The sequence below is a fragment of the Chinchilla lanigera genome, unplaced genomic scaffold (genome assembly GCF_000276665.1).
Source record: "Chinchilla lanigera isolate Chin_1 unplaced genomic scaffold, ChiLan1.0 scaffold00002, whole genome shotgun sequence".
NCBI classification, from domain to species: domain Eukaryota; kingdom Metazoa; phylum Chordata; class Mammalia; order Rodentia; family Chinchillidae; genus Chinchilla; species Chinchilla lanigera.
This window is the reverse complement of record NW_004955403.1, coordinates 513,502-526,767: the sequence shown is the minus strand read 5'-3', so window position 1 is coordinate 526,767 and position 13,266 is coordinate 513,502. Positions and strand designations below refer to the sequence as shown.

Genomic DNA, 13,266 nt, shown 5'->3' with positions numbered 1-13,266 from the left:
AAAGCTTTTTAATACTATGAGATCCCAGTTGATTCTTTGTGATAATTCCTGTATGTTCGGGGTTTTAGTCATAAAGTTTTTGCCTACACCAATGTCTTTAAGAGCTTTACCTATCCTATCTTCCAGTGGATTTAATGTTTCTGTCTTAATATTCAGATCTATGATCCATTTTGAATTTAGTTTAGTGCATGGTGAAAATACGGATCCAATTTTAATCTCTGACATGTGCAGGGCCAGTTTTTCAAGTGCCACTTATTAAAGATGCTATCTTTCTTCCAGTGTATGTTTTTGGCCCCTTTGTCAAACATAAGGTGGCTGAATATGTCTGGAGTTGTTTCTGCATCTCCTAGTCTGTTCCACTGATGTTCAGGTCTGGTTTTTTTTGTTTTGTTTTGTTTTGTTTTGCCAGTACCATGTTGCTTTTAATCACAGTAGCTTTGTATTTTTTTGTTTTTTTTTGTTTTTGTTGTTGTTTTTGGTTTTTCTCCAGTACCGGGAACCGAACTCACGACCTTGCGCTTGCCAGGCAAGTGCTTTGCTGCTGAGCTAAATCCCCAGCCCCAGTAGCTTTGTAGTATAATTTCAAGGAGGGATTGTGATACCCCCTTGTCTTGCATTTGTTGCTCAGAATTGCCTTTGCTATTGTAGGTCTCTTCCGCTTCCAAATGAACTTTAGGATTGTTTTCTCTAACTCTCTGAGATATGCTGTTGGAATTTTGATTGGAAGTGCATTAAATCTGTATGAGTTTTGGAACTATGGCCATTTTCACTACATTGGTTCTTCCTATCCAGGAACAGGGGATAGCTTTCCAATTTTTTTTTTTTTTTTTGGTCTTTTTGAGACAGGGTCTCACTATGCAGTTCAGGCTGGCCTTAAGCTCACTTTGTAGCCCAGACTGGTCTTGAACTCACGACGATCCTCCTGCCTCAGCCTCCCGAGTGCTGGGATTACAGGCTGCACGCCCGGCTTCTTTCCAATTTTTGATACCTGCTTCAATCTCCTTTTTCAGAGTACTGTAGTTTTCAATATAGAAGTCTTTTACATCCTTCATTAGACTGTTTCCAAAGTATTTCATTTTTCTGGATGCTATTGTGAAAGGTGGTGTTTCCCTAATCTCTCTCAGTGAGTTTGTTACTCATGTGTAAGAATGCTATTGATTTTTTAGTGTTAACTTTGTATTCAGCTTCACCACTGAATTTGCTTATTAAATCTAGCAGTTTTTTAGTAGAGTCTTAGGGGGTTTCTATTAGAGCATCATGTCATCTGGAAATAGCGTAATTTCATTTCTTTCCTATCATTATTCCTTTTACTTCTTTCTCTTGTCTAACTAAGGTTTCCAGGACTATGACGAATAAGAGTGGAGACAGCGGACATTCTTATCTTGTTCCTGATTGTAGAGAGAAAGCTTTCAGTTTTTGTCCATTTAGTATGATGCTGGCTATTGGTTTATCATAGATGGCTTTTCTTAAGATTGAGATAAAGACTATCTATTCCAATTTCTGTAGGGTTTTTATCATGAATGGGTGCTGGACTTTGTCAAAAACTTCTGCATTTATTGAGATGATCATATGGTTTTACTTCTTGGCTCTATTAATATGGTGTATTACATTCATTCATTCATCCATTTATTTATTTATTTATTTATTTACTTACTTACTTACTTACTTACTTATTTTATTTTTTTCTGGTACCGGGAATCAAACTCATGACCTTGCACTTGCCAGGCAGGTGCTGTGCCGCTGACCTAAATCCCCAGCCCCTGTATTACACTTATTGATTTGTGATTGTTGAGCCATCCCTTCATCCCTGGTATGAATCCCACTTGGTCATTGTACCTAATCATCTTTATGACTTGCTGTATTCTGTTTGCCAGTACCTTATTGAGGATTTCTGCATCTATGTTCACTAGGGAGATTGGCATGTAGTTCTCTTTCTTGGTTGGGTCATTCTCTGGTTTTGGTATCAGAGGAATGCTTGCTTCCAGGAATGAATCTGAGAGTACTGCTTCCCTTTCAATTTTATTAAAGAGTTTGATAAGTATTGGTATTAAGTCTTCTCTAAATTTCTTACAGAATTCAGCAGTGAGGGGCTGGGGATTTAGCTCAGTGGCAAAGCGCCTGCCTGGCAAGCGCAAGGTCGTGAGTTCGGTTCCCGGTACCGGAGAAAAACCAAAAAAAAAAAAAAAAAAAAAAAGAATTCAGCAGTGAATCCCTCATGGCCTGGGCTTTTCTTTGTTGGTAGATTTTTATAATTACATTTTCAATTTCATTGATTGATACTGTTTTATTTAGGATTTTTACAACTTCTTCATTCAACTTTGGTAATTCATATGCATCTAGGAATCTCTTCATTTCTACTACATTTTCCATCTTATTAGAATACAAGTTTTCAAAGTAGGTATGGATGATCTGAATCTCTTCAGGGTCCGCTGTGACTTCACCCTTTTCATTCCTAATTGCGTGGATTTGGGTCTTTTCTTTCCTTTTTTATAAGACTGGCTATGGGTTTTTAATTTTATTTAATTTTTCAAAGAACCAACTCTGATTCATTGAGTCTTTGTATTTTTTTTTAGTCTCCAATACATTAATTTCTGCTCTTACCTTTATAACTTCTTCCCTCCTATGAGCTTTTGGTTTAGTCTGCTCTTCTTTTTCTAAAAGTTTGAGGTTCAACATTAGGTTGTTTATTTGTACTTGCTCTACTTTCCTGATATGGGTATTCACTGCTATAAATTTCCCTCTTAGGACTGCTTCCATTGTGTCCCATAAATTCTGGTATGTTATACCGTCACTGTCATTTAATTGTAGAAACTGTCTAATTTCTTCTTTAATTTCATCTGCAACCTACTGGTTGTTCAGGAGGGTGCTATTTAATTTCCATGTGTTTATAAAGTTTTTGCAGTTTCCTTTGCCATTGATTTCCTATTTCATTGCACTATGGTCTGATAATATGCATGGGAAAATTTCACTTCCTTTGTTTGCATTTATTCAAGCATGTTTTATGGGTTAGTATGTGGTCTATTTTGGAGAATGTCCTGTGTGCAGCTGAGAAGAATGTGTATTCTTGGTGTTGTAGGGTGGAACACTCTATAGACATCTACTAAGTCCACTTCTTCAAAAGTTTGGTTAAGTTCTATTATTTCATTGTTGATTTTTTTTGTCTAGTTGATCTGTCTTTTTTTGACAGTGCGGTATTGAAATCCCCCAATACGACTATATTAGTGCTTATTCGATTTTTCATGCCCATTAATATTTGTTTTATATAGCTGGGTGCACTGGTGTTTGTTGCATATATATTTGTGATTGTTATCTCTTCCTCTTGGATTTTCCCTTTACAAGGATGTAGCAGACGCATTTTTTTTGTTCTTTTTTTTGTGTGTGTGTGGTTGTAATACCCGAGATCATACCCGAAGAGATAGAAGATTAGAAAGAAAAGCACACAAAAGCACAAAACAAAGGGACCAAAAGATGACGAAGGAATCAAAAAAGGCTTCTCTGAGATAATGCTTAGGCTGAGATATTGGGAAGTAAGAGTTAAAGGGAAGAGAAAAACACAGAAAATTGTAGGATCTGAAAGACAACCCAAGTGCCTTGGAGCACAGGGTGTGCGCAGCAAGGGCTGCAGTGGGAAGCAGGTGCAGTCGGTCCCATCACAGGCGAAGGACACTCAGAAGTTTGGCAAGCACGCGGGTAATAAAGCTCACCCTTTGAAGAGCTCACACAGCTAAAAGGCAGAGAAAGGACTGGCAGCTCGTTTCCAACTAGCTACAACCTTCCCAATGGTATGAAGATTAAACACACAGTACAAGTCACTACAGCATTAGCTCTGCCATAACCCTACAAATTAAAAATGCCGAAGGGCTACTGATTATAAAAGTTTTAACACAGTACCTGCATAAAACTTATAAAATTAATACAAAAAGTAAGAATCAAGATATTCTGGTATCTATCACCAAAACATTAATACACAAAGTGTTGTGAAGTGTTTGAAAGGGACACTGAAAGAGACAGCATAAAGAATTTTAGTGTTTTAAAAACCTCCTTGCTTCGTTAAGGCTTGAAAATTTTTTTCTTTTCTTTTTTTCTCATATCAGATGGGTAATGTGCTGACGTCATAACAAGGTTTGAGGGGGGCACATCTCATGCAGATGGCATGAACACTCAATCATCACACTCGTGAACCGAAGGATCAAGGTTTGAAATTTTTAAGATAAAAGCCACACTCAGGTGTCACATGCCTGTAATCTCAGCACTCGTAGGCTGAGAGAATCTGGATTCAGAAACAGTGTGGGCTACATGCAGGCTGGAGGCCACTGAGTCACACAGCACACAGACTGAACTCAGGGCTTGCGCACTGAGCTCTGTCCCCAGACCATTATTTCTTTATTCTGAGATAGCATCTTGCTAAGTTGCTCAGGCTGGGCTAGTTTTAATTCCCTTGCCTCAGCCTCCCAGAGTGCTGGGATTACAGGGACCAGTGTGTTTAAATGCTCTTACCCCTTTTAGGAGCTATACCTAAACCCCTAAGCCTTCTTTTTCTCATTTCAAAATTGAGGATAACAATGGTGCCTACTTTATACAGTTACTATGTACTTAGTTTTTAATGACTACACAAGGTGAACATGATTTTGCCATAGTATATAATTAATTTTCATGGTACTGTATAGTAGCTTATTATTCTTGCCTAACAGTTAAGAAAATTAAAGTACAAAGAGGCTGAGTGACCTACACAAATTCCAGTGGTAGACAATGGACCTGAATTTAACACCTATTGCCTGGAATGGAGTCCAGTGGTTGAGTGCTTATCTAGCCTGCCTAATGCCATAGGTTCAACCATAGTGTGAGTATCTGGATTCAGCTGCACTCTGTATTACTTACCAAACGGGGAGGAGCAGGGGGTATGAACTATGTCTACTTCAAAACCTATGCTGTGGCGCACACTATAATCCCACCATTAGAGAGGCTGAGGCAGGAGGATTGCTATGAGTTCACGGCCATCCTGAACTGGAAAAAATTGCCTCAAAAGGACTAAAAAAAGAATAACTAAAAAAAATCCAAACCAAAAAACAAATCTACTGTTAGACAAAGCACTGTGTAATCTGCCCCTGGCTCTCACCTCTCTCCACTCAGCCTTCTGTCTCTGGCCACCCTCTCCTGTCTCTCTACAGTGTCACACGCACCTCTGCCTCAAGAAAGCTGTGTGTTCCAGCCTGAAACCCTGTCCTGCTCCTTCTGATCTTTGAAGTCTCAGTTACCCTCTCCCAATCACCTTAGCTAAACATAAACAGCAGCCCCCTTTCCCTTCCTTAGTCCTTTTTCATGCCAAAACAAAGCCTGCCTCTCCTTGCTAGAACTTTGGATTTTGTGACTTGTTTATCAGAGCTCATTACTTATTGGTTGTCCATCTCCCTATCTAACTGTAGGTGCCAGAAGAACAACGCCTACCTCTGTGTTGGTCCCCCTATGCAGTCCAAGCAAACAGGCATACTACAGCACCTGGATTGGCAATTGGTTCTTTGGTTTGCTGAATGAATGAACCACATCTTACCGCTTATGTCCTCAGACAAAATAACTCTTTAGGCTTCAATTTCCTATAATAAGTTACTAAAATCCTAAAAGTATTTGAAAAATAGCATAGTACTAGTTATAGATAAATTTTAGAAATGTACTTCCTAGTTAGGCTCAGTATCTTTTAGTATCTGGAGGTAACAACAGAACATGCAATAAAGCACTTTGTCTAACCAGACAATACAGAATTCTGAAGATCACTTCTTCTGTTCTACTGTACATCCATTCCATCACCTGCTACGTGAAGACTGTATTTAAAAGCAAGAAATGAAGCTGGTATTCCAGCATGCAGCTCAGTCCAGATACAAACTGTCTCCCTTCCAGAGTGAAGAATGGAGAGGCTATCACAGAAAATGATCCATCTCCTTTATGACCATAGGAATGTATCCTTTGTTGGCTGCTTAATGACAACATAATGAATAAAATAAGCTCTTGGAACATGGCCCGAAGAAGGGCAGAATCACTTGACAGGGAGCCAACTCACAGCCACTGTCCAAGTACGCTAAGCCCTCCACTGTTTATAGATTAGGAACTGTGTCTCAGCTGACGGTTGGCACCCATTTTTTTCAGGGACTGTCACTTCACACAGAATCAGAATATAAGTGGCGATATGGTGTAACAAGGTCAAATCGTATGGACTGTAGCCCCATGACCTACAAACTGTATCTTTTGGAAAGACACTTAAATACTCAGAGACTTCCAAAACCTCACTTATAAAATGGGGTAATGTAAGTGCTTGTTGTATTGGCAAAGTCTATTTTATTTTATTTTAATTAATTAATTAATTAATCAATCTATTTCTTGAGACAAAATCTTGCTATGCAGTCTAGGCTGGCCTTGAACTCACAGTGATCTTCCTGCTTCAGGCTCCTCAGTGCTGAGATTATAGGCATGTGCCACCATGCCCCAGAGATGAACACTTATTTTAAAAGATTAAATAAACACACGTAAGTTCTTAGAAAAATGATGGGGACAACAGTAGTCCTCTATAGATGTTAGCCACCAGTATTACTTTATAAATACAATTATTTAATTTTTTAGACAATTTGGGAGGCATTTTTACTGCAGAGGTTAGTACAGAAATTAATCATTCAATTATTAGCTATCAGTTACATGCTAGGTATTGAGTAAAATGCTAATGATAAAACAAAGAGCAAAACAAACCATGACAGGTGGTCTCGAGGGTATATAGGGCATCAAAATTATGGGATAAACATGCATCTCCAGTCTTTTTTATTTTTTATTTTGAGGCAGGGTTTCACTACCTTGCCCAGAGTAGCCTTGAACTACTACAACTCTGGTTGTGATCAATCCTCCTCTAGCTCCGTCTTTTAAGCAGCTGGAATCACAGGTATGCGCCAGTATGTCTGGCTCAATGGTTTTGTTACTGCAAAATTTCAAACTCAGTCAACAGCTATGGAGGCATTTCAGTCTATGTCAAATTTAAATTGTGACAGGCTGTTATGATAAAGACCAAATTCCTGAGGAAAAGTTAAAGCTCCACTGTCTTATGCAGTAACTACTAGACATATGTGGATACTTAAATTAACTAAAATAAAATTTGTATTATTTCCCTCCAGTCAGGAGAAGACAAAGACTGCAAAGGAGGAGGCCCTGCTACTTTTACTTTATAAGCAGATTCACCCTGTGCCCCTTCCCCTTTCCAGCAGGATCCTAATGCCTGACAGCCTCAAGCCAGTTACCCTGGAGAACACTTCTGCTCCTACAGAGAATGCTTCACGCAGGATCAGCTACACTGAAGAGATCAACCCACCGAGTTCATTATTCCCCACAGGAAGTGGGTCAAGGAATACATTCCCCAGGCTATTCTTCTACTTATTCTTTTTTTTTTTCGTTTTTCTCTGGTACCGGGAACTGAACTCACGACCTTGTGCTTGCCAGGCAGGCGCTTTGCCGCTGAGCTAAATCCCCAGCCCCTTCTTCTACTTATTCTTAATGTACAAAATATATAAAACCAAAAGAAAAGAAAATACCTGTCCCCAAACCTGCTGTAGCTCTGACCAAATCCCTCCTTCACAGCAAACTGATACAAGGCAGGCGAAGGCAGGAAAGAAGATACAGGCTGGATTTGAAGTGAGTTCTCATCCCCAGCACAAGCTGCACATTTTTAAGTCCTTTGTCAAAGTATGACTTTGCAACCTTCACACCCACACCCACATGATAGATCTGCTAGGTTTGATGATGGCAAAGTCACATCTGCATCCAGTGGGAGTTTCAGCCAGCACGGGTGACACCAACAGTATTAGTCTGTCCTAGCCTGCGGCCATTCTGGTGACTTCCTAGAACACTTCTGTGAGACCACTTCTCATGTGCTACGGCCCAGCTCTCTGCATCTGCTGACTTATTTGTCACTGCAACCTGCAGTGTGAGGCTCCAGCAACCTTGCCCTGCCCCACTTCTGAACCTCTGCTAGGCTCTTCCTGGGCAGGAGGGTGTGACAGTCACCCCTGCCGCTGCCCAGCTCACTGCCACCTGCCTTGGCACCAGATGTTTTTCAGTGGGTTTGTGGAGGGTCTTGGGATACAGCAACAGTGGATTTGGGGATGGGTATTTTTCTTTGAGTTTTATAGATAATGTACATTAAAAATAAACAGTAGAAAGGGAAGCCAGGTTTTTTTTTGAAGAAATAAAATCTAAGCATCCAACTCCCTGGCTGTCCTACCCACATGTGAAGCGCCTGGCAGCAGCTACAGGAAGCTGGACTCCCATGCTGGACAGCCAACATAAAAAGAGAGCTATGGTCACAAAAGTGCTATTGGATGTTACAGATTTAGATGCAGCCAGATAGCTGGGCGTGGTGGTGCACGCCTGTAATCCCAGCACTCAGGAGGCTGAGGCAAGAGGATTGTTCAGAGTTCGAGACCAGCCTGGACTACAAAGTGAGTTCAAGGCCAGCCTGAACTACATAGTGAGACCCTGTCTCAAAAACACACAACCCAAAAAATAGAGGCAGCCAGATAATGTAATCAGGCTGAATAAGATCAATAATTCAGTAAAAGTAAATTCAGACAACAAATTTTTAAGAACATAACTAGTAAAAGAAATACTTTCAAATATAGATTTCAAGGACAATAATTAAGATATGATTTGCTGGGCACAATGGTGCAGGCCGACAATCCCAGCACTCAGGAGGCTAAGGCAAGGGGGGTCTGAGGCCAGCTGAGGCTACATAGCAAGACTCCATTTGAAAACACACACACAGCCAGGCATGGTGGCATACACCTGTAATCTCAGCACTTGGGAGGCTGAGGCAGGAGGACTGCTGAGAGTTTCAAGACAGCCTGTACTACAAAGTGAGTTCAAGGCCAGCCTGAACTTCATAGTGAAACCCTGCCTCAGAAAGACTAAATAAACAGGGGCTGGGGATTTAGCTCAGTGGCACAGCGCCTGCCTGGCAAGCATAAGATCGTGAGTTCGACTCCTGATACCAGAACCCCCCCACAAAAAAACCCCAAAAAAGACTAAATAAACAAACAACACACACACAAACAGCTACGCATGGTAGTGCACACCTGTAATCCCAGCACTCGGGAGGCTGAGGCACAAGGATTGCCATGAGTTAGAAGCCAACCAGGGCTACAAAGTGAGTTCAAGGCCAGCCTGAACTGCATAGCAAAACCCTGTCTCAAAAAGACAAAACACATACCCATACACACACATAACCCTGAATGTTCACGTACACATACCAAAAGAGATATGTACGGATGGACAGACAGACAGATGAATATGATCTTTCCAGGTAAAACTGCATAACAAATGAAGTCTCCAAGCACTACCAAAAACACTAACATCTAACCACAAGGGAAATTTATAAAGTTAAAAATCATAATTGTACCTGTTTAAGATCAGTTTTCTAAAGGAGGAGGTGGCACAGGAATGCAGCAGAGTTCAAGTGAAGAATTCATTTGTTGAGAGTTAAATATTTTCCAGATCTATAAAAATAAAAATGAAAAGAAGGATGTAATACAAAGAACACTTTAAAGACAAAAAACAATAAAAATGATACAGAATTTCAAAAAAAGATGACAGGAAAATAACAATGGTTATACTATATATTGTTATCTTTGAAGTAGTTGTTCAGACTACCAGATAAAAGCATGCAAAATTGGTCAGACAATATAACCACTAACTGTTCCTTTCAATGAACAGAAATTAGCAGTACAATTACCTTAGCTATCTTGTGCATACTTTTTTTTTACCCTCCTTCTTTTCTCCCTTCCCTTATCCTAGTTGTTCTTTCCTTGTGAGCAGTTTCTTTCCCTTTCACAATATCTGTTGTATCTTTTGTATCTTATTTACTCTTTCAGGTTCTTAAGACAATACGATGTTTATACATCTGTGCCTGGTTTATTTCACTTATGAGTATCGTCTCTAGTTGCATCCATTTACCTATCAAAGCCTCTAGTTTATCTTTCTTTATAGCTAAGTAGTACTCTATTCTATACAAATATGTCGTTTTTATCCAATCCTCAGTGGATGGGTATTTAGGTTGTTTCCAAGATTTAGCTATGACAAATTGTGCTGCTATAAACATGGGTGCACATATATCACTGTGGTATGATGTTTTAAATTCTTCTGGGAAAATACCCAGACGGGGAACAGCTGGGTCAAATGGGACCGCTAACCCTACTTTTTTGAGGAATCTCCACACTGATTTTCACAGTGGTTGCACCAGTCTACACTCCCACCAACAGTGGAGAAAGGTTCTTTTCTCCCCACAGCTCCCTGCCAGCATTTGTTATTGGTTGATTTTTTAATGATAGCCATTCTTTCTGGAGTGAGATGGTATCTCAGTGTTGTTTTAATTTGCATTTCTCGAATGATCAATAATGTTGAACATTTTTTCATGTATTTATATGCCATTTGTATTTTTTCATCTGAGAGTGTGTACTAATCACAAATGCCCATTTTTGGATGATTTTTTGAATTTTGGAGGCCTGATTTTTAAAAAATTTTTATATGAGAAAGAACACTTTTGACAATATATTTATAACACTGTTCATCTAATCAAAAAATAATCATGAATTTTAAAAAGGTCTATAATAACTAGCATATTTGTATACCTTTCTCAAATCTAAATTTAGAAAAGAGACATGCCAGGCATGATGGTGCACGCCTTATCCCAGTACTTGGGAGGCTGAGGTAGGAGGATCCCTGCAAGTTCAAGACCAGCCTGGGCTACAAAGTGAGCTCATGGCTAGCCTGAACTGCATAGCGAGACCCTGTCTCAAAAAGACAAAAAATAAATAAATAATTCAACAGATAAAAAAGAGACAGAAAGTCTGAATTTTAGTTTGAAATTTACCATTAATTATCTGTAAGGCCCTTGGTAGCTTAAATTTTACATGTGTATGAGTATGTTAAAAAAGATACACACACACACACACACGCACACACAGTTTGCAGCCTTCACTTGAGAAATCTACAAAACTGTATCTCTTCTAGACAAAAATTCCATGACTATTGAAACACGTCACAGTGATCTCCCTCAGGCACACAAGCACAATACCAAGTCTTCATTCAAACTTTAACATGCAAGGACAGAAATACAGCTCAGTGTAGGGTGTATACTTAGCATATGTGAAAGTCTTGGGCTTGATACTCAGCACTAGGCAAAATAAAATCTTTTTTAAAATATGCAATATAAAACCAAACAAATAGTATCAAAGGCTACAGAGTCATTTTGAATGATTAACCTAACTGAAAAATTATCGTATTTTTACTGAGACACTATTATTTGAACTGCTAGAGCCAAAACATTCCATTTTGTGTTCTTATTCTTCCTTTTTTGTTTTTGTTTTTTGAGACAGGGTCTCACTTTGTGGTTCAGGCTGGTCTTGAACTCACTATGCAGCCTTGGCTGGTCTCAAACTCACATCAATCCTCTTGCCTCAGCCTCCTGAGTGCTAAGATTATAGGTGTGTGCCACCACACCTGGCATAAAGATTCCATTTCTTGTTCAGAGAGAACTCTCTTTTAAAAGGTGAAACACAGAGACTTATTGTAAAATACAGGCTTATATATACATCTACCACACACATTATGCTCTAACTCTTTTGATTCAAAAGAACTGCAATCTTAAAATGTAACCTTCTCCAAAGTTAATCCTTTAAAATATATTTATTAATGAGAAGTACTTTCTGACAAAGAATATGCAATAAATTGTCTTGGAGTTAAGTATCAGGCCAGGCTTGGTGCTCCTACAATCCTAGTGCTCAGGAGGCTGAGACAGGAGGATTGCCACAAGTTTAAGGCCAGCCTGAACTACACAGTGAGATCTTATTTCAAAAAACAAACAAAAAATTACATTAGCATTGTCACGGCTTTAATATTCTTTAGACTGAACAAGTGTCAAGACCCTCTACTCTAGACACAGCAATAACTTTATCTCTTCTATACTTGGCTTTTACATGAGAGGTTTATTTTAGGAGTAGGGTTTGCATGATGGGAGGGCCCTTGAAAAGGACTAACAGAAGCAAGATGTGAAATTATCATTATTCTCAAATGACATGATAGTCTACATAGAAGACCCCAAAAACTCCACCAAAAGACTTGTAGATTTAATAACCAAAGTCAGCAGCATAGCTGGATACAAAGTCAACACTCAAAAATCAACAGCATTCCTGTACACAAACAACAAACATGCTGAGAGAGAAATTAGGGAAACTACACCTTTCACAATAGCATCTAAAAAGATGAAATACTTAGGAATCAAGCTAATGAAGTAAAAGATCTATACAATTAAAATTTTAGTACTCTGAAAAAAGAGATGGAAGAGGATTTCAGAAAACAGACACTCCTTGCTCATGGATAAGAAGAACCAACATCGTGAAAACGGCCATACTCCCAAAATTGTTATACAGATTCAATGCAATCCCAATCAAAATACCATTAGTATACCTCACAGGTCTAGAAAAAACAGTCCTAAAATTGATCTGGAACCAGAAGAGACCTAGAATAGCAAAAACAATCTCGGGCAACAAAGGAAAGGCTGGAGGCATCACAAACCCTGACTGGAAATTATAGTACAAAGCTACTGTAATAAAAACAGCATGGTACTGGCACAAAAAACAGACCTGAGGATCAAAGGAACAGATTAGAAGACGCAGACACAGCTATAAACACACTCAGCCACCTTATCTTTAACAAAAGGGCCAAACATGTTCACTGGAAGAAAGATAGCCTCTTTAAGAAATGGTACTGGAAAAACTGGCTCTCCATATGCCGAGGACTAAAACTAGACGCATGTCTATCACCATGCACTAAAGTTAAAATGGATCATCAAAGATCTAAATATTGAGTTCCCCGGAAGGAGGGCTTCCGGCGCACAGGGAGCCACGGGTGGGGAGCGTCGGTCTTCCGGCTGGCTAGCTTCCTGCCTCGTAGCTCCCGGAGGGTGGGCCCCCAGTGCACAGGGAGCCTCGGGCGGGGAGCGCCAGTCTTTGGACCGGCGGCTCACTACCGGCCTCGTAGTTCCCCGGAAGGAGGACTTCCGGCGCACAGGGAGCCATGGGTGGGGAGCGCCAGTCTTCTGGCTGGCTAGCTTCCTGCCTCGTAGGCCCCCAGAGGGAGGGCCCCCCGTGCATGGGGAGCCATGCGGCAGTGAGCGCTGTTGCGTGCTGGCCCTTAGGCCAGCCACCGCCGCTCAATTGAGATCTATCATGACACAGAGAAACA

General features: G+C 40.0%; 1 protein-coding gene across 8 annotated transcripts in view; it reads right to left on the bottom strand.

Annotated features, from left to right (window-relative positions):
* The window catches only part of Fam126b (family with sequence similarity 126, member B), an 80,839-nt gene that overhangs the window by 37,742 nt on the left and 29,831 nt on the right, over positions 1 to 13,266 (bottom strand). For 7 of the 8 annotated variants that reach the window (XM_005373224.2, XM_005373218.2, XM_005373225.2 and 4 more), the window contains exon 2: positions 9,425 to 9,521. The gene's annotated coding sequence lies outside the window, so the exon portion shown is untranslated. Of the gene's footprint in view, positions 1 to 5,802; positions 5,916 to 9,424; positions 9,522 to 13,266 lie in introns of those variants that run through there. The other variant, XM_005373223.2, reaches the window with a different exon arrangement.